The sequence below is a fragment of the Polyodon spathula genome, chromosome 7 (genome assembly GCF_017654505.1).
Source record: "Polyodon spathula isolate WHYD16114869_AA chromosome 7, ASM1765450v1, whole genome shotgun sequence".
Taxonomy (NCBI): Eukaryota; Metazoa; Chordata; class Actinopteri; order Acipenseriformes; family Polyodontidae; genus Polyodon; species Polyodon spathula.
The window spans coordinates 51,528,848-51,556,053 of record NC_054540.1 but is presented as its reverse complement, the minus strand read 5'-3'; the positions used below and the strand labels follow the sequence as shown (position 1 = coordinate 51,556,053).

Sequence of the window (27,206 nt, the reverse complement as noted above, 5' to 3'; positions counted from 1 at the left end):
ACAGAAAATGTCTTGATTTGCTATAGATACCCCTGTATTTTTTTTTTAACATCACAACTGTTTGATCTTTTCATTCACATTTTCCGGGTCAGTAAACCACTGGACAATGCAGTTGAACACCATAGATTGTATTCACAGGAGAATGAAGTTAGCTTAGTGTCATATCCCTGGCGGTGTATCCCAATAAAAGCACACACATACAACCATCTGAGACTGTTTAGAAAGAAATGTTACATTTATGTATAGTCTTATCTTTTGGTAATTTGTTCAAGGTTGTCATGGAAAAAAACTTGCTTCCTTCTGCTCTGACAATGTTCCCCAACTCTGAGGATTGGTTTTTCCAGCAGGACAATGCTCCATGCCACACAACCAGGTCAATCAAGGTGTGGATGGAGGACCACCAGATCAAGACCCTGTCATGGCCAGCCCAATCTCCAGACCTGAACCCCATTGAAAACCTCTGGAATGTGATCAAGAGGAAGATGGATGGACACTAGCCATCAAACAAAGCCGAGCTGCTTGAATTTTTGTGCCAGGAGTGGCACAAAATCACCCAACATCAATGTGAAAGACTGGTGGAGAGCATGCCAAGACGCATGAAAGCTGTGCTTGAAAATCAGGGTTATTCCACCAAATATTGATTTCTGAACACTTCCTAAGTTAAAACATTAGTATTGTGTTGTTTAAAAATGAATATGAACTTATTTTCTTATAATATCTTATATATATATATAATATTTTACCCACATATTTCTGAATTTGTTTTGCTGTTCCTAAATGCCTTTTGACCCTTGGATTATATATGGCTCTGGTGCCAAACTGCATTCTGTCAGTGGAAGTAGATGTATTAGATTTTTTCATAAAGCCACCTGCAGTCATCAGCTTTCTTTGAGAAAGTGACCCTACACCAGACTGACAGCACACATTTATTTGGGAGTGTTTTCGTTTTTCTATTTCTATATAAAAAATAGGATATTTAAAAACTTTTTTAGTCTACAAAACAGCATATCGCTTTTGGGGCCTTGCATCATTTAACAGATAAACTACCTTTCTGCATTTAAATGATTACACTATGTAACACAATTTTTGTTCCTGGGTAGTAAGTGTTATTTCCTAATTGCTTATGCCTCAAAAGTATAGAAAATGGCTATTATTCCCCACAAACTTTGCTTTTCTGACCAGGACAGTGATATTTCTTTTCGTTCACATAAAGTCAGAAAAAAACAACATATGAATCCAAATTAACATGTATTTATACTAAAGTAATACAAAAATGACTACAAAAGATTTAGAAGTGAGTAGTTTTTCGAGATTTATGATTATACTGTATTTACGATTATACTGTATTCAAACATTCATTTTATCTGTAACATCATTAATGTCTAACTGCTGCCGAGAGGAACAGCTCACTTAATAAGATGTATCCTTTTACAAGGATTACATATGAAGATTTTTAATTAAAGTCAAGTAGGATTTTAGGGTAATGGGTTCTGATGTATTAAAAAGCCTCTTAGCACAAAATCTTTAGGTTAATAATTACTGAATGATGTAGAATAGGAATGCGATGTCGCTATAGTGGTATTGCTTTTGGGTGATACGAGGATATCTTCAAAGATGCGAGTCATCGGTAGAATTGAACCAAAGCGATAACACGTGTTAAAATGCACCAATGGTATCGCAGAGTGTGACACGATAGCCGAGTGTTGACGTTGCCAGACCACAAAGTGACAGACACACACACAGGTACTACGGGTGAAAAAGCACTTGTGCGCCGTTTATATTCAAAACAACAACACAACAAAAAAAACACAAAAAATTTAAACCAAAACACTGCTCTCAGAGCAAAAATAAATGTTCAAACAAAAACAAATCACAAACACAAACTAACACCAAACAAACACCGTGCTTCCTAGCACATGTAGCAATCACTTTCTTTCAGTTTCAGTTTCGTTTTTTATCCCTCTTCCTCTTCCCCTTCCTCTCCCTCTCCCTCTCCCTCTCCCTCTCCCTCTCCCTCTCCCTCTCCCTCTCCCTCTCACGTACCTCCTCTCTGTATACCCAGCCTGAAAAGCTGCTGTTTTTTATACTGGTGATCATCTCTAGATTAGCAATAAATTAATAAATTAATTAATCTGGTGATGGGCACCTTCTGCACAGGGTTTTAGTTGTATAGCCGACAGTCAATAATCACTGACTGCCACCCATGCATTTGCACGAACTGTCTGCTCCTAACACCGCCTCTACCAGACTCATTTTAAATAAGTACAAAACAATACATCTAAAATCACCCCAAAACAACCCACAAAGTTATTTTAAGCACTCGCGCACACACACACACACACACACACACACACACACACACACACACACACACACACACACACACACACACACACACACACACACACACACACACAGATTCACCCTTTCTACAATAAACAAACAAAACATTTCCTTTTAAATAATAATAAACACAATACATTTAATCAGCAGGGCTTTGCACTGCCTCCTATTTACACACTGGGCTTTTCTGCTTTGCCACACAGTGGTATAAACCAGTACACACTGGTAATGTTATGGTCTCTTAATGGTTTGCTCAGGTTTCTTATCAATCAGTCTTTATTTTATATACGCCTTTCATAGTGGGCCACCATCATGAAGTGCAGGGAATGAGTACTGCACATTTTGTATAACTGTATCCTACTTGTTTAAAATTTTTCTGTAACTGTAGTCCTGGATAAAAGTACAATATGTATTTATTTACTGAGATTTTTAACACCTGAATCAAAATGATTTTTTCATGTCAGGGATTGAAGTTAAATCCTTGATTTTTCTGTTTGGTTACCCTCCAACAGAAAGGCAAGCTAGCCATGTGAGTATGTGAGTTGTGTTGAGTCTGATCTGGTTGAGGGGACCTGAAAATACATGTTAGAATGTGGTCAGGCTAAATTGATCAATTGATTGACAGTTTAACCTGACCACCTTTATACAAGGGGAATGGTTTGTTTCCTAGAGCAGATGACCGTGGGTGGACATTGTGAAAGCTTTCTGCTTGGGTGTGTTTTGCAGGTCCTGTCCCAGTCTTAGATAGCTAGCATCTTTGACTTGCCTTTTTGTGTACCATATATTTCTTTATTTTTGACAATAAAAGTGTGCAACCTTTTTTGCTAAGACACACCACTTACCTTTTTGACATTCGGCCACCATTTCAATCCTACCATCGCTTCCAAAATATCTGTTGCTAGCATTCACAGCACTTAGAGCTTGGTACAGTTATATGTCATATATGTAATCAATAAGTGAACCGGGCAATACAATTCAACTTCAGAAAACATAACTGATGTTGCGCCTTCATTCTACAGCTTTTTTTCTGCATTTCCTTCCAGGATACCTCTTAGGGCTTACTGCCACCTGAAATTTCCACAAAAAATGTTAAAGTGCCTCTTTCTGCCTGACCCAGCGACCATAACTCTTATAGAAATAAAACCTGAAGTTTGAATTTATCTCCTGCTACCTCAGTGCTACACCAGCCATGGGCATTCATTTAAACAGAACTGGGGGAGCCATACAATTAACATCCTTATCAAGCATATTTAGCTTCCCTTGTGAGGAACGTCTCACTGGCAGCAAACGGTCCAAATGAATACAAGTAAAAGCTTTCAGCTTTAGAAACATCCTGCAAGCTGTGCCCATATAAAGACTATCCTTGGAGGAAAGTGATGAAGAAAAGAAACACGTCAGCTCTTGCACTTTGGGATTTTATGGTAAAGGGGCCACTTCAATTCATCAATTATTACCCGATAAGGATCCAGTGGGGATACTCACAGGCTTTTATACAAGCAGTACAAGAATTTCATTTTCTATTAATTTAAAATATTTATTTAGAAAATGCATTGCCGAGCTGCATCACTGTCTCCGAATGGGACATAACCATATTAGAAATTCCCAAAAGGGTCAGCAATGTTATTTTTTTTTTTAATTTTTGTTCAGATGCCATGTGCATTTTCTGAGTTTATAGAAGGGACATAGATTAGAGTTACATGGTTTTACAGGAATAATCATGATAGTGAACATCCATAATATGATAATGAACAGGTAAGATATTACATATTATGAAAATGGAGATGATATAAAGTTCCTTGAAATTAATAAGATTTAAAAAAAATGTGAATATTACTTCATACTGTAGTTCATTTCAAAAGAATCTGGTTACACAAGGTCACCATAAGTGAGTTACAATTTTACTTTAACAGTATGGAATAGCTAATCTATGGTACTAAGATACTGTAAGTAGGGTTCTTCATTGATAAGTACAAATGCACTTTCTTGACAACTCAGTTAGGCATCTCCAGCATCATAAAACAACTCGCTGGGCATCTCATCCTATAGGCAGGATCTGAACTGGCCACCTTTTTGAACAAAGAGGGAAAGTGAGAGAGAACTACTGTAAATATATGCAGACAATAGCCACAAGCGAACTTTACAGACAACAGGAGTCACTGGAAGCATTTAAAAGAGAAATACATTTTAAAGGGGAAATAAGTTGAAAAAGAGGGAAGGGGGATCCTGTGATTGAATATGATTCTGAAGTTCAAGTCGGGTGAAACGAAGAAAGCTGGCGAGAATTTCACGTGCAGAAATACCTAGATAACAAAGGGGTGTAAATCTGCATGAGAGCTGTGATTAGTAATGCTGCTGTTTTGCTTTTTGGTTAGAACGTTGCTACACTGTACATGTATTTTTGAACTAATAACTAACCATTTTTATATGTTATGTCCACGAGTGAGCTAAGGTTGAGATCAGATTAGATCAGTACAGCCCAGGAGATTGTAAATACGAATCCTCAGTTTTAAAGAGGGCTCTTTATGCATGTTTATTCATGCATCCCTACTTAAAAGAGGCTTGCTGTTGCCCTGGGATGTCTCGAGGAAAATGAGCCAAACTTATTACATTTTAAACCAGGCTAAATGAGCTGGCAGTCATACCCACAGTGGCAATGATGTGCTTTGTTTTATTAATGCTTGAGCAACAGCCTAACATGAATGTTATCTTTCTCAGCTACTTGGATCCGGGGAATGCTGTAACTCAAAATATACCCACACACTCTTAATATTATCAGAATTATAATAAAATAATATAAAAACAATGGGGGGTTATTTCTTAACCTTTTGGATCTTGGGAGCTGCCCTCCTGATGCTGTGCTTCTGAAACCATGTAAATGTAAGCTTTAAAACAACGTATTCAAATGTTTGTTTTAAAACTGTCTTGTATTAGTGTTGAGTAGAAGATAATTCAAATTAAAAGTAGACATATTAATCAATCACATTTTGTGTGAATTTGCGTAATGATTACCGAAGATACCAGGACATGAGCTTGGTGGTCCTACAGGTTTTTACTAACATTAAATTAATAAATAAGTAATGTGCTAACTACAATTGATGGTTGGATCCAAAATGGAGCTTACCACGTTTGCTGAACCAACGTTTATATACATAACACTGATATGCCACCATTTACCACAAGAGGGAGTGCCTCCGCACACTATTGCTTCATCCATACACAAATGTTCCTGGAATATCTACACTTCCAGGAGAATGTACACATAACCCTAATCCTAGTCTTAACCCCAAAGCTTTAACTTAATCCTAACCTTAAATTCACTATCAGGTTACAAAATTGTTATTCAGTCCCCCTGTGAGACACTTTGACAGCAGATACTAATCGACAACCTGCAGCTCCTCGTTATCTCAGTATCGGTTTGGAGGCAAAAGGTTTTGTTGTAGTTTTGAAGTTCTATTTACATCCCAAAGGAAGGACTTAATTCTTCTTGTTCTCTTTGAAAGTAAGCCTACAGTGCTTTAGTATCACCTAATTTTATTCATGCTTTAAATTGATTTATCATCTCATGCTTTAATGTGAAATGGAATTAGTTGCCGAATTTCATAAACAGTTTAATCTTATGGACTGTCAGGCCCAGCCAAACGCACTTTCAGGAACTATATGAAGCTTAGTGATCAGGCAGCATTGCCTGTTGGCATTAGTCAGAGACGCAAATTGCTTTTTTTTATGCTGCGACTAAAATGTTGGTATGCTAATGGAATAACCCGACACAGTGTTGCCATCAATTAGAGGCCTTAAAAAAGCCACATCCAATCAATGGCTGCCTTTTTTATGTTAATTTAAGAGACAATTATGAGATCAGCAGAGATACTCTTAATGCTAGTGCAGTTTAGAGGGGCAAGGGGTTGTGGATGAGGAGGCGTACTAGAACAAGCCCACCTTAGGTGAATAAAACATACATGCACTATACCTCTAGGATGTTACTGTGTTAAATTGATTGAAAGACCCCCCAAGACCTAAGCCACTGCACATATAAAGTGTACTACTGTAGATTGCAACATTGAGGATGACACTGAATGCAAGATATAATGTAGTTGCTGGTCAGGAGATTGGTGTTAACAGTAGGATATTATTGAATTGATGAGAGAAGAGATTCATTAAGATACATATCTGCATTTCTGGAAAATAGCAGCCTTTCAAAGTCACACGGGTGGTTCTGGATATGCCTTTTCTCCACTGTGTGTGTTTTTTCATCATTTAAGTAATCTGCATAAACAATAATATCAGAGAGCATTAGAAGAGATAACAGAATGTTTTCTGGCAACATTGAACCTGAGCCAAAGGCCTGTAATTGTGGTAAATCCCAAAGTGGAGGACGTTATGGAATTATGTCTGTGGAGATCTTTAATTTGCAATTCATTTCTGCTTTATTTTAATTGTTGATGCATTTACGGTTTTTATTGTTCTGCTGGGAAAAGTAAAAGTAATAGATTATTTTCCCCTGTTGATATTATTGTGGTGTGCAGCCCAGATATCATGATATTCGGCTGAGGCCAACAGTTTTGCATCACCTAGAATTTTGGGATTGAGACATAATAAAAAATAAAAAAAACACTATATGAACATAATTTAGATATTTTATTTAATATCATGTCATGAAAGAAACTTCAAAATTATATCGCCGAGAGTCTACTGGAAGCCATAGTGGTAGTACAGTATTAAATGTTACATTTCAAAACGTCAGATGTTTCACTTTTTATCAGTTTTTCATGAAGTATATGCAAAACTGCGAAACAGTATGTTATTCAAACAAAATTGGTTAATCCTATAGGGTTATGCAAAACGTTTGGCCATAGATGTACAGTAATGCTTCTGGTCCTTGCTTTTAGGTTTTCCATCCACTGACATAATGAAGTGATAACTACAGGACGAATTGAGTGTGCAAGAAGATAATAGTGATCCAGAGTGGATCGGATCTGAGGCGGAGTTGAGGATTTTATACTTATGTGGGAAAAGTTGTCTCCAAGTACACTCAACGTCTCTTCTATTATTTGACAAGTGCTTTAGTCTTTTCTTGTTTAAAGGTCCTGTTTTTTTTTTTTTTAATGAAAACAAGTTTGGCTTAAGCTTAGCTTCAACTGAATCAGTCATTCGGCTTGGCTGTGCTGTCGATGAATTTATCCAGTCCTATTTACTGCATAGTAAACTGCCAAGAGATTCCATGTGTCATATTACATAAAATGACCACTGCCACTGTGCATACAGTTAGTTTTGGATGTAACCCTCAGCACTTTCAATACTTAATGTGAGTATCTTAGCACCTGTAGGTCCTCACAATCCGGGAATGGCTTGTAATTATGCATACCTGGCCTCTGTGTGCAAGAAAATATCACAGCTCAGTAGTATTTATAATTTACACCAACAGGAATATAACAGTTTTATATAGTTTTCCTGTCAGGCCAAACCTGATTTGCTGTTCAGAATTTAAGATATACCTCCACATGAAGCAAGTTATTCAGCATGTAACTGCTTAGCCATGGCATCCAAATTGAAAAGGTCGAAGGGCACCTCTCTATTGATGGGCCTTATATTCAGATAAGGACACTGGCTAGTTCCAACAAATGGGTCATTTTCCAACTTTTTTCAGTAGCAGTTTGGTGTTAATATGAAACACATAACCGCAGGAGAAGCCCCAGACAAGGATATATTGGAAAGAAATTCTGAGGCCAGTTATGCATAATTACTGGCCAATCCACTGATGTAGAGATGTACTCCGTCCTTGCACTGCCAAGAAGATCGAAAGGACCGTTTGTGTGCAATTTGAAATTTGTATGAATTTTGACAATGTGACTTATAGGACTGAGGGAGGCTGAAACTGGAGCACAGGTGTCACTCCAAATTGTAAGGCCCAGTACCTTTAATAGTAGGTGAACCACTGGGTACCCACAAATTGCCACCCTGACCTCCCCTGAAGGGATTATAGACAATAATTCTTTAGGAATGGTAAAGTATCTCTCCAGAGCAATGTAAACAGCGTCATGTTCAACCAGTGCCACAAGGATACACATGGTAGCTGTATAATCTATTGCCAGTAAGGATGCTGTAATTTGTTACCTAAAAATTATAATGCTGTATTGCTCTGTTTGGTAAATACATATCCCACAAGACTGCTTAAGCAAAACTGTTGCTAGGGGAAACCTGTTCATGTTTAAACTATGTTATACAATACAATAGTGTGTACAATAATCATTCACCATCATATTTGTGGACAGCACCTTGATAAAGTAGCTTATTTTTGGGCATGCATTTAATTATCTTAAATAAAAAAAAAGACATAGACACATGTCCTTCGGCTAATTCAAACTGAATGAATATCTCCTCAAAATGAATGAACTTTACACCTACATATATAATTTATCAGTGCTTACCTAACACATACACTGAACAGCATATTTTTATTTCACTGTATTTTTATTGAATAAAGTAATATGGGACAATAAATCATGCCTGGGAGGAAGTGGTAGCTGGATTAATATAGAGTGAAGTAGAGCTGGCATTTAGATCCTCCACTGTTTGGATGATCAATAAAATAAGATTTTAGCAGCTGTGTAATCCTCCCCTCTTCAGTAAGCGTTGGCATCCTTCATCAGTACATGACAAATGGGCAAGGTGCTCAAAGAATATCTTCTGACTGGACAAAAAAAGAAAAAAAAAAACTCTTTCTGAAACTCTGGGAAACATGTTTCCTTATTCTTGGAAAAAAGGAAACATACAACACACACAAGGAAACTATATTTTGAATGCTGGGCTTAAAATGTAGATTAAATCATTATCTTTAATCCCCTTGATAAGTACTGCTAAACCTTTAAGATCTGGCTTTAATCTTGTAACAGAATCATATCCAAAAAATGTGTTCTCGAAACTCCTCAAGTGGAATGTGTGGTGACATTAACCTAGCCGTCTTGTCACGTTTTGGTTTCCAGATGATGGAGACCAAACACTCAAGGTTGTATTTTACTGTTCTCTCTGTCAAGTTTGATTTTTTCCCTTAAAACAAATAACACCCTTTTTGGTTTGTTTTTTTTCCCCAAAGTTGTTGCCACTGACAACACCTCATATCTCAGAGACCATTTGAAATAGACTCAATTATTCACAGAATTATGTAACCTCAGTGACTTTGCCTTCTGGCCATATTGCTGTCATGTCACCTTTTGTTAAATAGCTGCTTATAAAAATCTGATAAAAAATGAAACATTCTGCAGCTACTGTATCTCATAGCTCTATTTAAAATACTGAATAACCTAAACACAATACTGAAGATAAGTAAGTGTTAAAGACATAGTGCCATAGAGGGTACACCATGAATGTGTTCCTTACGGTATCCTCATGCGCAAAATAACCACAGAATGTTCATGGAGTGTTCTGTTTATATAACAACTATAATTACGGAAAATAAAGTATCTTTAAACCTACTTTAAATCTACCTTTAAACAACTGAATTCAGACAATTACATAGGAAGTACTGTAAAGAATGACTCTTAGACCAAGCTCAAATTCGCTCCACATCTGCTTTATTTATGAAACAATGCACTTCAACTGGTCATTCTGTCACCAGGACCACTGAATACGAAGAAGTAATTTGATGCTAGATATCTCGATTCTTGTTGTATAAATAGGGTTATCCTTCTGTTTTGTACAGTAACACCTATAGAGTAGATTTAAGTTAATATAAGCAACGCATAGACAACTCCCAAACCTCTTTGATGATTCTCACTAGCCATACTGCACTAAAATCTTACTGGGAAATACAGCCCTTGATGTTGAGTGGAGACTTGAACCTGCTTTCTTAGTTACTGCAGCACCAAGCCAAAAGATTCCGTGTGTATGTGTGTGTCTCTCTGTGATTGTGAATGTGTGAATCCTGCTACACTATCGACTGAACAGCAATTACTCTGCTAGTTGTTTTTAAAGGTAATGCATAGATAGAGATGCTGCATCATGTCCCAGACATGTAGACACATGGTGAAGCACCAGTCTAGCTTTTTAAATCTGTAAGTCACAAAATCTTCGATTCAGTCCCGACCGCTATTAATATGACCATTACACTGTGCCTTTTTATATCGATAACAACACTCGCACACAGAGGGATCAATATCTCCACTTAAACAATAAATTCTAACTTTGACCTGCTTCTCATTTCACTCTAGCACTGGGGGGAGGGGAAACAGGGAGTGAGGCTGACCCAGAGTGCACCAGAGAAGAGATCAATATCAGGCTCAGTAATTATTGTCATCGGCTTATGGTTTGGAGGATGTGGTTGACAAGAGATTCTTTGGTACTGTGACCCATGTAAACAATATCAGCACAATGTTCTAACACAGTACCCCTAGTTACTAATCTTCACTTCTTTAATAAAGAAATAGTCAGCATGCGTGTACTATTGTTTTATACAGTCTAACAGGGAAGAGGCTAGGCACAAAGCAGTAACCATGCACACCACAAGCGATCATCTTAACCAATATGCAAAACAACTAGGCACACCTGCATTGGTGGTTGTAGAGCTTTTAACCTCTTACTGATATGGATCACAAAACACTGCCCCTAACATACCTATGTTTAAACTTGTGATTCAATTTGCCCCTTGAAATAAGTTAGCCTTTGCTGTCTAGTGCTTGTGATGTGTTTTTTTTTTTCCTCACCATCTGCCTGTCAACAGAAAACTATGTTGCTTTATTAACACCCGCAGGTGTAGGATAAATATTTCTCTCTCATAATCAAACTATTTTATCACCACAACAGTAAACTGCTATGACAACACTATAATGCAACAGCATGCTGTTATCCAGAGTCCTGAGCTATGAATTAATTTTAAGAGGAGCTTTCAATTCCTTCAGTTTATCCATCTGTTCTGTAGACCTTTGCAGTCTCAAAAGATTATATTTTATAAGGACTTATATTCAGACAATCCAGTTAACAAGTTTCACAAAAAGAAACCCTTTGTTATTGTTTAGAAGAGGATCCTGTAAATTCATCTAGGTTTTACAAACAGTTGTCATATACAGTCTCTACATCAATAAGAAAACAGAACAAAAATCTGTTCACTTTTTAAAATTAACTAAAATGTACTGCATTGTATTGCTTTTTAACCTAAAGCCAAAGAAAACACTGCCTGCCAGAAACACACACTCACAATACAATAAATGCCAGAAAGACTGGTTCTGAGTGAGATGATGCAGGGTTAGTGTCGATGTGCATGTTAATGGATGCAAGATGTTCAGATCTTTCTTCTACCATGGGTGTTGACTTTGTGGCCCATGGTCAATGTCTTCAAATTTTAAATGGTAATGAATTGTATATTTTTTGCTAAGCATTCTGATTAAGTAAGTTCCACTGGAGTTCAGTGAAAATGTACGCTTTAAACAAAAATGAAATTGTGAAAGTTAGTGCATCAAACATTAACGACAAAGCTCAACGCTTCAGTTGAACTGATAACAGTCAAAAAGACAATGCTCAAACATTCAAACTGACTTATTAATTTTAGAATCCGAGTTTCTATTTTAATTATTGAGCTTTTTAAATTTGGCATATATTTGTTCGATTAGCGTGTTGAGCATATTCAGTTTGGCATATATTAATTCAGTTTGAGTGTTGAGCTTTGTCTGTTTTTTTAATTAAGCTTTGTCATTGATGCAATAACTTTGACAGTTTAATTTTTGTTACTTCCACCTTTCATAAGTTGGCCACCCTTACCTATATAAATAACTTTGATACCAAATGACAACAGTTCCATATCCACCTATGTATCAAGTCAAATGGTTTCATCTCCACTGTTGAAAATTACATGGTTTGTCACAAAACATTATTTCCTGCCACATGTGCTGTGTTGAGGATATTCAATGCATGTTCAAGTAGTACTGTAATTATTCCACAAATGAGGACGAGAATGGAAATGTTGAGATTTACAGCATTCAATAACCTTTTCGTAGTCAATGCTGCTGAGTGATTATAATTTTTTTTAGCAGAAATAATTTGGGGATTTTATTGTTCCAAATTACATCAAGTTGCAAAGGAGATGTGGAGCTTAATCTGAATAAAGTAATTATCTGAATTCAGTTGTTTAATTGAGTTTAAAAATGTATTATTTTCCTGACACTGTACTTGTTATACAAATATATACTCAAAATATATGCTGTTATACTCATGAAAATGCATAGTGTTCTGTGGTTATTTCCTAATTCATGGAATAACTACAGTAGTCCATGAGTGTTAATAATGTATGCACTATAAATAAACTATCATATATAAATATATATATATATATATATATATATATATATATATATATATATATATATATATATATATATATATATATACACACAGTGGCTTGCAAAAGTATTCAGACCCCCGATCAATTCTCTCAAATTACTGAATTATAAATGGTACATTGAAATTTCGTTCTGTTCAATATTTTATTTTAAACCACTTAAACTCAAAATCAATTATTGTAAGGTGACATTGGTTTTATGTTGGGAAATATTTTTAAGAAAAATAAAAAACTGAAATATCTTGCTTGCATAAATATTCAACCCCCACACATTAATATTTGGTAGAGCCACCTTTCGCTGCAATAACAGCTTTAAGACTTTTGTGGTAAGTATGTACCAGCATTGCACACAGTGTCGGAGTGATTTTGGCCCATTCTTCTTGGCAGATTTGCTCCAGGTTGTTCAGGTTGGTTGGACGACGCTTGTGGAACGCAATTTTCAAATAGTGCCACAGATTCTCAATGGGATTGAGATCAGGACTTTGACTGGGCCACTGTAGGACATTCACCTTTTTGTTCTTGAGCCACTCCAATGTTGCTTTGGCCTTGTGCTTGGGATCATTGTCCTGCTGAAAGGTAAATTTCCTCCCAAGCTTCAGTTTTTTAGTGGACTGAAGCAGATTTTTCAGTATTTTCCTGTATTTTGCTCCATCCATTCTTCCTTCAATTGTAACAAGATGCCCAGTCCCTGCTGATAAGAAGCATCCCCACAGCATGATGCTGCCACCACCATACTTCACTGTAGGGATGGTGTGTCTTGAGGCATGGGCAGTGTTAGGTTTGCGCCAAAGATAGCGCTTTGAGTTTTGGCCAAAAAGCTCTATCTTGGTCTCATCTGACCACAAAACCTTTTCCCACATCGCAGCTGGGTCACTCTCATGCTTTCTGGCAAACTCCAGACGTGCTTTCAGATGGTACTTTTTGAGTAACAGCTTCTTTCTTGCCACCCTCCCATACAGGCCAGTGTTATGCAGAGCTCTTGATATGGTTGACTGGTGCACCATTACTCCACTCCCAGCCACTGAACTCTGTAGCTCCTTCAAAGTGATTGTTGGCCTCTCTGTGGCTTCTCTCACAAGTCTCCTTCTTGTTTGAGCGTTGAGTTTTGAGGGACGGCCTTTTCTTGGCAGTGCCTGGGTGGTGTGATGCAGTTTCCACTTCCTGATTATTGATCCAACTATGCTCACTGGGATATCCAAACACTTGGATATTATTTTGTACCCTTTCCCTAATCTATGCATTTGTATTACTTTATCTCTAATATCTATACAATGCTCTTTGGTCTTCATTTTCCTTCAGATTCTCAGCCTTACCAATGATCCTTCAACAGTGGGGTTTTTATCCAGAAAAGCAACTTTAATGGTTCACAGGTGGAGGCCATGGTAAGGTAATTGTGTCCTTGTTTGGGCAATTTCTTTCATCGGTGCAAACTGGGAGCTTCCACAGCACAGGGGTTGAATACTTATGCAAGCAACATATTTCAGTTTTTTATTTTTCTTAAAAATATTTCCCAACATAAAACCACTGTCACCTTACAATAATTGATTCTGAGTTGCAGTGTTTAAAAATAAAATATCAAACAGAAGGAAATTTCAATGTACCATTTGTAATTCAGTAATATGAGAGAATTGGTCAGAGGTCTGAATACTTTTTCAAGCCATATATATATATATATATATATATAGATAGATAGATAGATAGATAGATAGATAGATAGATAGATACACACACACACACACACACACACACACACAGTGCTTTGGCAATGTTGCCCCTCCCCTGTGTATATTTCTGTGTTGTATGTTGCGTGTAGTGTGTTAATGTTGGTGTATTGTAGTTGGTACACGGGATATAATATGGGTTATGCGCACAAGTGTTTAAAATGTATATGTGTATTTAGGCATGAGGATTGCACACGCCACGTGCATATTATAGTGGGTAGTTAGTGTGGAAGCACAGGCAGAACCATTAATTCACATGCAAGTGTACCGAGATTCCAATTGAATGATTGATTAGCAATCGAGTCTCTGTACAGCTGCAAAAAAAGAGGCAAGTTTTCACTCAATCAGGGTTGTGCGTTAGGTGAGTGGAAAACGGGTGAGAACGAAGGAGAAATAACTGTAAATACAATTGCTATTGTGTGCTGGAAGTGCCAGCACGATACTTGTGTTCTGTTCATACACCTTTTGTCTGTCTTTTGAATTGTTTTGGCCCATGTGCTGTTTATTTTGTAACAGTGCTTGTGTTTTGCTCAACCTTTTTATTTTCTGTATGTTTATTAAATACATGCAACATGTTTCATTCACTATTTGACCTCGCAGTGCTGTGTGTTTCTTTCTGGTCTGACGTCACCACTAAAGCCAGCTTGTCAAAAAGGGCTATAGGAAGTATTCACCCCCCCTTGGACGTTTTCACACTTTGTTGTGTTACAACCTGAAATCTTGATGCATTTAAATGGGATTTTTTTCCCCTTTGATTTAGACAACCTACTCAACACTTTGAAGAGGCAAGAGAATTTTTATCGTGAAACAACAGTTAATGAAAAAAAAAACTGAAATGTCTTGGTTAGATAAGTATTCTTCCCCCTGAGTCAAACTGAAATGTCTTGGTCAGATAAGTATTCACCCCCCTGAGTCAATGCTTGGTAGAACCACCTTTGGCAGCAACTACAGCTGTGAGTCTTTTGGGGTAAGTTTCTATCAGGTTTGCACATCTGGATCGTGCAATATTGGCCAATTCTTCTTGGCAAAATTGTTCAAGCTCTGTCAAGTTGGATGGGGATCGTTGGTGGACAGCAATCTTCAAGTCTTGCCACAGATTCTCAATCAGATTATCGGATTCAAGTCTGGGCATTGACTGGGCCACTCTAGGATATTCACTTTCTTGTTTTTAAGCCACTCCAGTGTCGCTTTGGCTGTGTGCTAGGGGTCATTGTCCTGCTGAAAGCTGAATATCCTTCCCAGTCTTAGGTCTTTTGCAGACTGAAGCAAGTTTTCCTCAAGGATTTGCCTGTATTTAGCTCCATCCATTTTGTCCTCTACCTGACAAGCTTCCCAGTCCTTGCCCATGAAAAGGATCCCCATAGCATGATGCTGCCACTACCATGCTTCACAGTAGGGATGGTATTACCTGGGTGATGTGCTGTGTTGGGTTTGCGCCAGACATAATGCTTTGCATTTAGGCCAAATAGTTCAATTTTTGTTTAATCGGACAACAGAATCTTTTGCCACATCTTTTCAGAGTCTCCCACATGCCTTTTTACAAATTCTAAGATTTTACATGTTTTTTTCAGAAATGGCTTCCTTCTTGCCACTCTTCCATACAGGCCAGATTTGTGGAGTACCTCAGCTATTGTTGACACATGGAGAGTTTCCCCCAACTCAGCCATGGAACGCTGTAGGTCTTTTAGAGATGTAATTGGCCTCTTGGTGGCTTCTCTGACCAATGCCCTTCTTACCCGGCTGCTCAGTTTGGGGCCTACTCTAAGCAGATTCTGGGTGGTGCCATATACCTTTCACTTCTTAATGATCGACTTGACTGTGCTCCAAGGTATATTCAATACTTTTGAAATCTTTTTCTACCCCTCCCCTGATCTGTGACTTTATTCCAGAGTTGTTTTGAAAGCTCCTTGGTCTTCATGGTAGTATCTTTGCTTTGAATGCACTACCTTGTAGTGTACCTTGTAACTGTGGGACCTTACAGAGACAGGTGTATTAACCCTTTGAGTAGTACAAATGTAATGTTCGCTGCTCTCTGGTCCCCAGAGTGCAACTTTAAACTTGAATTACTAAGCCTACAAAAACCCTGATGAAATGATATTGTAACACAAGGTTTCTGTAACACCTTCTATTGGTCCCTTGCACCCTCTGCCAGATATTGACTGAATTGCATATAATTTTCCCAGTCACAAAAATGTAAACAGTGTTTGTAAACCAGCGAAAATCGCTCAGTGAGAAATAATAGTAATAATACTGAATTCAGATTCTGATTTAAATTCAAATACATATAATTTTAGAACTCACTACTCAAAGGGTTAATCTGAAATCATGTGAACCACATTTATTCCACACAGATGGACTCCATTTAACTTATTGTGTGAAGTCTGAATTTTCTACTATTATAACAACCTTGACTTGCATAAAGAAGGAAAAACACTTAGTGAAATAGCTTGCATTACATTTCAAGGTGTGGTATCCGAAGCATAATCAGTAATTAACAAACCCAGGACTGGATGACCCAAAAAGCTGTCTAACAAGGATGAGCAATACTTGAAGATAATATCCTTAAGGAATAGAAAGAAGACAAGCAAGAAAATATTTTGTTTTATGTACATTCCATTTGTAGCATTAAAAGTGAGAATCAGTTTGGTTTACTTTTGATCTCTGTTTCGCTGCATTTATTAAGAGCTTCCCCAGAGAGATTGATCCCATGGTTTTTGCACGAGTGCACAAGGAATTGAAGCTGCAATGGCCCAATAACCCTTTCTCCAAACAGTAATGTATTAATCCTTTTAGCTATTTCAATCTGCTATTGTAGACCCACGCGTGTCATTACACAATAAAGCTTCTAGGATAACTCCAATGTTTTTTTCCTATGCTTTATAAAGAAAGAAAAATATTGCAAATAATTAATAAACCTTAATGATGATGCTAAAAATACTCTTTAAAGACTTAAAAAAGAACACAGATTCTCAACTCCAAATTGCTCTTAAAAGACAAACAATCTAATTCTGTTATAACCTCATAACTTAAGCAGCTTATTTAAATATTTGTGTTTTTTAATTTAAAAAAAAAAACTGCTAATGACCATGCTTTGTAGGCCTAAATATCAATACAAATAATTTTGTAAATCTTACCTTATGCAATCTTGTATGGAGTACTCGTATTACTCTATAGTCAAAGGATATGAGGAACCTTGAGCTCCTGTGCTTGCTTGATACATGTATGTGACTGAAAGGAGACACATGTCATCAATCTATACCCCTCACAATCCATAAACATACGTGCCCTTTCCTTGCAAGCCAGTGCAATGTATAATTGCAGGTGGCAGCACACCACCAAAGCCTCGAATCTCAATGACCTAATGAGGTTCTGGCTTCCAATTTGCAGTGTTTTATAAACACAGTGTGCTAAATGGGTTGGTAAACTTGGCCAAATATTGTTGTTTTCACATTTTATTTCTTTCAATGAAGTTCCATTGGAGATGTTATCTGGTAAAAACTGTTTCATCGCAAAACTGTGTTAACCTTTAGACCAAATCAATAATACAGATCACACGTTTTTTCACATATCCATTTTACATGATGTTTACATGCTATTCAATCAATGCTGACATTCTATATACATTATACCCCCAGGGATGCTTTGTTTTTATTCATAAAAAAGCACATAGTTTTAAAACTTGTGTTTAATCAATAATTCTAAGTAGGACAAGCTGAAAAGATCCTCTTCATGACAAGTCGTTTTTAAATGCAATTTACTAAAAGCAACACATCCAAGTTAAGATTTGATTAATAAATACACTTTTAGTCCTTAGTGTTACGGAAAACAGCCACCCAACAATGCCTAGACCATCATATACTACCTCACACTTTAGAACTGAAAAAAAAAGCGTGAAATGAAGAACATTACATAACAGGCTCAGTTTTTATTTAATTTCACTCTTGGGTAGGATCCACTGGAGTAATTAATCCCATTGAGTATTTACAACCCTTATTTGTAAAATTATATTTAATCCAGTGTTGAAGGTCTTCTGCATTCTTCAAGAATGATGACTTGTATATGTGTGATACAGAGCACTGCGGCACAGAAATAACCCTTGAGAGACTAGAAACAGCTTCACAAAAACAGGGTCTCACAACACGGTGAAAGTTAATGTGTTAGATCATAAAGCCTGAGTTTACTATGAAGGTTAGCAAAGGAAGGGGGATTCATTCCATTGTTAACAGCATCGTTAGCTTCTAGCCTGCGGCGATACCTGTCAACATTGAGTTTTCACAATAAAGGAGCTTTTGTAAACTGAAATCTCATACCTGTCAACTTTTGAAAATACAAAATCGAGTGCGAGGTGGGGGTGGGGGGGGGTGCGTGGCTAAGTATGTGAACTTGCCTCATACACTGAATGCATGCCTGCCACAGGACTGTCCTGGGTCCTAAACCCTGCTGTACATATTGGAATTTCTGCAATCACACACTGGCCATGAATGTTGTAGACATTAAAGGTTTGCTGACATAAGGGGGTTTAACAGTAGAATTCAGGAGAAAATCTGTCCTAGGAGTTGTCCGGGAGAAAGGTCCAAAATACAGGAGACTCCCGGTGAATACAGGAGAGTTGACAGGTCTGCTTATACATGCCTAACACATTGGCTGATGGAAATTGTTGTATGACTGAACTTGCTTGAAAGGATACAGGCATGCCCCTGAGGAAGCTTACTGTACAGCTATGGCTAAAAGTTTAGCATCACCCTAGAATTATCTAATTTTGCTTCATAAAGTCGAATGAAACCTGCTGAGCAATGTTACATTAACATATTAAATTATACGCCGCTTTGCAGTTTTCCATATGCGTAATGAAAAACTGACAGAAATGCGAGATTCTGAAAATCCAAAGTGACATGAATTCCAAAGAAATTGGATTTTACAATATTTGACCTAAAACCTAAATAGCAGCAAAATTATTATTATTTTTTTTTTCAAATCTCAACAAGGTGTGTAGATGTTCAGTATCTTACAAAGTTGTAATATATTAGTACTGCAGTACAGTATGCATCATTTTTTTGATAAGGCAGTTCAGACAAATGTATTTTTCTTGCTAGCAGTAGCTTTTTGTCTGTGTTATTTGTTCAGGATGCTGTGGAAGAGTAATACTGACAAGAAAAGCCAATACAAATAGTTAAATAAAAATGGCATAGCCTCTGAAGTCTTCTGGGACCTCTGTTGCAGCTCATAGTGTTTACACTTTGTGTTCCCAGGGCAATGGCTGTGTGACACTGACATTGAAGCCCTTTCTTCATTATGGGCCTCTCCATGAGCCAGCAGGCAGGATGGATCCTTAAGACAGCATCTTTCACTCCTCCTTAAAAGATACTCTAATGCATGTGCAGGCTTTGAGCATGTGTAAACAGCTTAAAAATGACCTCAGTTGGGGTCTACGTCAATTTGGTACAAATTTCAGTCCACTTAGCAAAGGACTGGCTACTAGGGGTTGTCAGGATTGAAATACATCAGTGATGTTGTCAGGGGATGTTTACATTGCCCCCATCCTACATTAACAATTATTGTTAGCTCCTCCCCTTTCATTGCTGATTCCAATGTAAGAAATCTCCTATACCAGGATGCACAACAGTAACTACATCAGCCAGTTTAATCCTAGTTTATAATTGGAAATGTGCAGAAAACTCTGTATTATGAAACATTGAAATTCTCTTTAAAAATAAAAGAGCAATGATTACATTTTTTTTATAGCTCTTAGAGTAACAATAAATGTATAATAAGTAAAGTTTAGAAAAACAATTAATATATTTAATTGACTTCTATATCCATTTTATCGCCCTCATAAGAAAAGTTTTCATTTAATTCTAGTTTTCTTAATTATAAAACATCTCTTAAAGGTGAAACATGACTGAACACCCATGTTGGTCAGTTGGTATTTGATATTTATTACTACTTCATGTACTTGTCCCACAGTTTCAGCAAGCAAGATGGAACTGCAAGTGTTAAGTGGAATTATTACTGCAGAGGTCCAGAATGTTCAGGTTTATTAGGCCTGTAAATTACCCTGGAGCAAACCTCCCTCACAGATAAAAGCATTGTCATCTACAGTATGGCAACAGTGGTACTGATACATTGGTAATGATATGGTCCCATAGATTGTCCTTGTGTATTAGTTCATTCCATTATAATAGTATGTCAAAACAAATTTTAACCACTGCAGTCTACAAATTGTCTACAAATGCCTAAAGCTGCCATTGCATTTCCTTTGCACTTAATGCAGAACCATTGCATCGCCATTGTAGTGCTACTATTGACACCTCCGGTTTGCTGAGTTGTGGAGGAGGGCTCTAGTCCTTGGCACTCTTATTATTCTTGTTCGGTCTGGTACGTTTCCATGGAAATGCGATTGAGAGTTACATTAACTGGAACAACATATACTGATAAAACAAACCTTTCAGAAGTCGTGTTTATTTCAGTCAGTTATTTGACCTAATCTCTCAGTAATAGCCAAGCAGGGTCTAGATGGAGGATGGGGTGGAGTGTTAAATAAAAGACTATGTTCATTTAGTTTGGCCACAGTTGTACACTTTAGTTTCATCATACATGCATTATAGAAAATATATTGTCTTAGATAAGGATAAACAGTTTTGGCAGATGGCAGGGGCTTGCTTTCCCCATACACCTCTAATGAGTTGTAATGTGTTATTGCTTGCCACCTCTTTGGAAAGTTTAAGTTGACCACTTTTCTTTATACTTGTACTGGTGACCAGTTTATTGCAGATAAGATTTGGAGACCCTTTAGATACTTAAAAATTCGTTTCATAGATTTGGAATAAATAGTGAACTGCCGTCCTAATTCTCTAGTATATTGTTACTGTAATAGTAGCTCCATAGTACGAAACCATTCCATTACTATTGTAATTCCATTCCTATAAGATTCACAGTTTTCCAGTCCAGTCATACACCCAAATACCACCCATTCATATACAAGAGAATACCATAGACTATAAAGGATTTTTTTTTTTTTTTTGTAAAAGACTATTACTAAGAAGACATTTGACAGTTTTTGTGATCCTGGGCTTTTATCAGCAAGAGGTTGTATCTATTTTTCTAATACAGTTTTAGTACACTGTCTTTGCCAACTTCTTTTTGTTTCTTCCCTTCATCACCCTTTTGAAATAGAGCAATAGGACTCAGCAGTTCCAAGCCGTTAACCATTCCTTTTATCTGCCAGAAGTCAGAATACACAATCTCTGACAGACTTTGGTGATCTTGTAAAAGCAAGTTCTGCTACAGCCCGCTGCAATAAATGCCCCTGCTTTCATCTGTCTTTCTAGGTGGAGTGCATAATTATAAACAAGAGGCAAGCGAGTTCTGAAATACCTCTTCCTAACTTCCTCAGTTAGAAAATGTGCTAATATAAAAGGTCATCTCTGAAGTTGTTTAAAACATCATGCACTGGGATCAAACCCCTTACTAGAGATGACAGGCTTCGAGCTCAAGTATTATATAAAGGTGTCTTGCAGCATGAATTGCTCTTGTATCTAATTGGTGTAATCTACGTTTTTAATTCATTGCGGTTTTATTTTTTTTATTGTGTTGTCATCTGTCTGTACTGTGATGTATGCCTCCTCTCAGCCTCTCTTGTGTCAAACATTAATCAAAGTATATTTAAAGCTGCATCCCAGCAAACCAATAACAGTGTTAGATCTGCTTTGTAAAACACTTATTCAAAAGTTATGCCTATTTTCAATGGGTGAATACTGTAGGCATGATTGACATCCTTCAAGATGCATTCATGCCCCACTTTTCACCTCTTGGTTCAAATCAAGCTTAAGGCACAACTCAAATAAGTTTTAAGTACCATGTAATTGCTGGCTGATACTGATGTAGGTAACACAATTAACACCATTGCAATCCTGATAGTAGTACACTATCAGTACACTAGCAGTACACTAGGTTAAAGAAAGTTCTCTGTTTCCATCACTCAATCTCAGAAAGTCTGTTTCTGCTTCACTTCCTAGATCATGTTAACACTTCAGTGGCTTGTGGGTCAAAATGTGTTACAGGTTGAAAGCATGTCAGTCAATAGGGAACACAGCTGGTTTGTTAATCCCTGCAAATAAGAGGTTGAAATGGTGAGGGTATTTTCACCCTCTGAAATGACTAGAAGTTTAACACTATTGAAAGCTAGGAAACAGATTTTTTTAACCTAGTGTTATATACAAAGTGTATGTTTAGTATAAAATGGAAATATTTATTTTCAAACTGCACATCTGATATATATATATATATATATATATATATATATATATATATATATATATATATATATATATATAACAAATGGAAGTGGATAACAGGTGAGATTTATTGAATTGTTTTTGGAGCTACAATAACATTAAGTGAAATTGACTCTGAATTACCTAGTCCAACAGTGAGATTTTCCACCCAATTTAGATGTATTACATAGGATGTCCGGGGAATCTGTCAATCTGTCATGAGCAGGTAGTACATGCATCACACAATAAATAACTATACTTAGGCAGAACACAACTGCAGTGTTAATTGACCACTGAATCAGTCAAAAGTCCGATTTTTGGATGTAAATCTGTTGCTCTCTTCAGGTTTAAGTTTGGCAAATTGTATTTCAGTTTTTATAAATCATCTCTGGTTTCCAGATACCTTTGTCGACCCCTGGCTTATAAAACGAGATGTCACCCCTCAGAGCTAATGGCTTCAGACTGACATGTTTGGAAATCAAATGGGAAATATTTATCCAGTGTAAGTGCAGTTTACCATCAGCCTGTTTTCCCTGTGCACTGTATCCATGTACAGCTCATCTAATTAGCAGTTCACTTCTTTAAAGTGATCAGTTATTCAAATGAACAAATGCTATAAAAAAGCAAGAATTTGAATTTAAATCCAAATATTCCCTCAATACTTTAATCCTTCTAACCATTTGTGAGTACATTTCTTACACCAGACGGAAACAATTCATTATTCATCTGCTCAAATGTTTACAGTATAGGAGGCTGTTTAAACACTAGGTCGCATTTTCTGCTCATGGCTACATTGCATACATCTACCCCATTTCACTCAACCTGTAGCTGGGAGCTATGTTTTCAAGCCACCCTGCAGTTCCCTGATTGTAGCTAGTTCAGTGCAATTTCTCTTTCCCAGGCAGTGTTTCAATCTCTTTCTCTGTCTCTCACTGACAATCCAGTATATGCAGAAGCCACACTAACAACACCTTGTATTAAATGAGTTCTCTTTAACCAGATTTGGGGAAAATTCACTTTGTCTGTGCTTTAAACAACTACAGGTTCAGACAGACCTTCTAGTCATGCATATGAAAGATGTCCTGTTCCTTCCTTCTATAGATAACAGCATTTCCATTTACCCCACGGTAATCATTGTAATTATTTCTTATAAGGATAAAACCACTTTTAAGGAAACCAATTAAAGCCTGGCTCTAGCACTTTGTTTTTAAACATGCTTAGAACAGGGGACTGTTCATGGATTTTAGAACAGCACTTTTTAATATAAAATGTTGATAGACAACCGATCATAGAGTATTAAATGTATATAAACAAACAATGATGTGTACAATTGAAGTAATAAACCAGCAGCCTACCTATAAAAGTGTATATATGTAAAAGCCCAGCTTGCATTCTATTGACATGTTGACTGGAATAAACAAACCAAATAAAAAAAATTGTATTGCAAACCAAACTAAATCAATCCTTGATTAAATACACAGAAAAAAGCAATCGATCAGTGGTCAATCACTGTCCTTACCTGCCTATCCAGGGGGTTCCTTTATCCATTAACCAGTTGAACAAAGGCTACCATCTCATTCTGAGAAATATGTGGGACCTGCTGAGGAGTAGGGGCTAAGAAAGCCTGCAGCAGTAACCCCTGTCACAGGAGCCCGCAGTGCAATCAGCTGCGATCCCTGCCTTTCAGCTCATAGCATCTCGACTGGGGCTGGCTTCAGTGGCTTGTGCTCCCTCCTCTTAAAAAAAACAAGCTGACAGAAGCAGGCGTACAGTACATGGAACCCCAACATCCCCACCTGGCGCTAGATCCCAGGACTCAAACTGCAGCCAGGAAGTTTGTTGTTTTTTTCTTCTTTGCTGAGGGATCCCTGACTGTACAAGGAAGGAGAGTTGCAGACAGAAAGAAGGGATTATTTTTTTCTGCTTCATCCATCGGCATCAATCACTCAAGAAATATAAGAGGGTCTCTTGTTAGAGCAAGCTGAGCTGTGACTTCTGTCAGGTGAGGGAGTTCTGGTCCTGTAACAGTGGGGTTCACTTGCTGAACGTAGCAGCAGACAGGCAGGCAGGCAGACAAGCTAGCTGGGAATATTCAATTCCACTCATAGTGCTCTGGGCATCCCTTCGCAGTCAGTAGTGCTATTCATATTCTGGAGTGCAGGTCACCTACACCAGTGGACAGAACATCGTCAGTCAAGCCGGTGGAATGAAAGCAGGCGTGAAAAGGAAGAAAACAGAATGGTCTCCATTCTTAGTAAACAAAAAATAAATAAAACAGGAACAAAACAGCTGCATTTCTTCTAAGGCAGCCCCAGGCCACAAACAAACACATAATTATTAATCATGTAAGTATACTCATTGTGTTTTCTGGACACAAGTTATTTGAGGCGTTGGTTCACGGTCAGCTGCAGCCTACTGCTGAGGTAAAACTGAAACTGAATGTGAGAATGAGAGCAAGAAGGGAGAGAGAGAGAGAGAGAGAGAGAGAGAGAGAGAGAGAGAGAGAGAGAGAGAGAGAGAGAGAGAGAGAGAGAGACAGACATCTAGGCAAACAGCTTAGTCTGATAAAGAACTGGGGACATATTCCAGGGACAGGGAGTGCATACTAATACCCAACTCAAAGCCTGAACGAAACTATTCTGTATCATTTTAATGTCAAATCTCCCAAGGCAAAGAAATTGTTAGCAGGGAAATCCTTCTGAAAATGTAACGCACACACTCTTTCTCTAACATGCATGCAGATACACATTCACAAAACACACACACACATGCTGTACACATGCCATTTGTATTCATACACAAATATACAACACCCATAAACAAACAATAGAATTCCTGACACTAACCAGGTACAGTACATATTATTTACACCTCCAATCTCTATCTACCAGCACTTTTTATTGCATATATGTTGTGGTATCTAACATTGCTATTACTGTACAGTGCCCTCCGACTGGTATCGTTGCAGATGTAAAACGCAGAACAACTAGGGTGTTGTTTTGTCTATTTCTCTTATCCATTGGTTATTAAATAACTTGGAATCTCTGAATAAATACTTATTCCACATTGAAAAGATTTACAGTGTCACAAGTTCAGTGTTGCAGAAAGACTGGGTGGGGTATTTGTTCTTCATTTTGCCCCCCAAAACGTTTCTACAATGGTTACTACACATTATCATTCTGGCACAAAAACACATTTTTGCCATGCAATGAAGAACAAATGTCCCAAGCATTCAACATTTAGCATCCGTTCCCATACTCACTGGATGGTAGTCTGTGTCTCCTGATATCAGTTAGATACCCTCCATTCACAGTAAGCTATAGAGACGTCGAAAGCCATTATTTTAAAATCAGTTGGTGATATACTGAATAATTAAAACAAATGTACCATAGCCACACAGCTTGATGTCCATATAGCAGCTTCTGTAACTATAATTAAAGTACTTCACTGGCATCTTTGACCTACAGCAAGGCTTTTTTTTTTTTTTTTTTTTAACATGAAATATATCAACTTTAAAGACCTCAAAGGTCATTGAAAAATGAAAACAGCTTTTATGACATCAGCGATAGACTACCCAATAAATACTGAAAAATAGCATTATCCAAATAGAATTAATTTAAATAATCAAAGTGTTACATTATAGTTGTTACTACAAAGTCTATTGACCCAATGCATTCTTCAGCCGTCCATGAAATGCTATTGAATGTATAATGAATGCTGAACAGCAGGATTTATCATCTTTATCTTTCTGAAAAGGACAGATAATCAGATCAATGAATTATAAGTTGTATGACAAAAGCCAAATTGACAGAAGTTACTGATGGTAGGAAGCATGATGTCAGTTTGGGAAAAGAAGAAGCTTGAAATCAACAGAGAAAGAACATTTAAAAATAGGAAGGAGAGTAAATTATGAGGGGTGTGGTTGTCATGGTGATTTTCAGACACTGCAAACCATTGATTAAAGTTAGAATTGTCCACTGCAACTCGCTGTTACAAAGGTAAGACTGACTTGAAAAGTGATTTTTAAGGAGAGAGTCCTAGGGCCCACTCCCACTGCTTAGCACTTGGAATTTAATTAGCGTATGGAACTTCTAACAATTATAATAGACATTGACTGCAGAGTAATAATAAAGCTGACCTTTATCATCATGCCTAAAATCCCCAGAAATATCATTTCTTAGAAAAAGTGAATTGTGCAGATTTGATTTGATCTTTTAGAAAAACATTATAATGAAGTTAGAAGTTTTATTTGCATCTCCCTGTATACAGTATAAGGGCAGTTGCATTATTGCATGGAGATCAAGAAATATAGCTGAAGCTATAAAATGCTAACATTTGGAACATGAAAAGATGAAACTATGCAATGCTGCCCTTGGTCTAATGGTGTACTAAAAAGAGGTAAGCCTTGCTGGACTGTATTGCCTCTTCCAACATTTCTTAGGCTATCAAGTATTTTGTGTGGCTCACGTTCTTCATCAGAAGTAATTTTTGTTGTTAGTCAGTTCCATTCTCTCTGAAGTCCCCTGTGATTTCGGTTTGGCTGAA

At 37.2% G+C, this 27,206-nt stretch overlaps 1 protein-coding gene across 1 annotated transcript in view; it reads right to left on the bottom strand.

The window, feature by feature from the left end:
* LOC121318737 (FERM and PDZ domain-containing protein 3-like) overlaps positions 1 to 24,942 on the bottom strand; it is a 108,054-nt gene extending 83,112 nt beyond the window's left edge. The window contains exon 1 of the mRNA XM_041255743.1: positions 24,181 to 24,942. The gene's annotated coding sequence lies outside the window, so the exon portion shown is untranslated. The remainder of the gene's footprint in view (positions 1 to 24,180) is intronic.
* Positions 24,943 to 27,206: the final 2,264 nt, after the last annotated feature.